This window comes from Gaeumannomyces tritici (genome assembly GCF_000145635.1).
Source record: "Gaeumannomyces tritici R3-111a-1 unplaced genomic scaffold supercont2.11, whole genome shotgun sequence".
Lineage (NCBI taxonomy): Eukaryota > Fungi > Ascomycota > Sordariomycetes > Magnaporthales > Magnaporthaceae > Gaeumannomyces > Gaeumannomyces tritici.
Genome location: NW_008804555.1, coordinates 299,201 through 299,696, shown reverse-complemented (window position 1 = coordinate 299,696; position 496 = coordinate 299,201).

Here is a 496-nt window from a genome sequence, read left to right as displayed (position 1 = left end):
TCCGCAAACTGCTGTCCCAAAACTGGCTCTGTCTTGAGACCTGTATGTCCCAAGACTGGCTCCATTTAAAACCTGTCCGCAAACTGCTGTCCCAAGACTGGCTTTGTCTCGAGACCCGTCCGCAGACTGCTGTCCCAAGACTGGCTCCGTCTTGAAACCTGTCCTTGTTTGTCTAAGGATACTTTGGAAAGGGACCTGCAACGCTGGCCGGTCCAATTTCCGTGTCGCATCCGGTCTGCACTCCCTACGATTATGCCCATCGGGGTCTCTGGCTCTGGGCCGTCCTTTCTGGCTACCAAAAAGCCACTTCCGGCGTCTTGGTCTGCCACTTATCTCGTGGGTCCCTTGGTCACCCGCTCTCGTGCGCTTATGGTTGATGGTGGGGTGCGAAAGGCGAATTTTGGCTGCTGAAAGGTGGGTAATAATGCCTCCGCAACCTTCGAAACCTCTCGGTACCTATTGTTGGCAAAAAGACTTCTTTCTCCCTTTTAGCCTC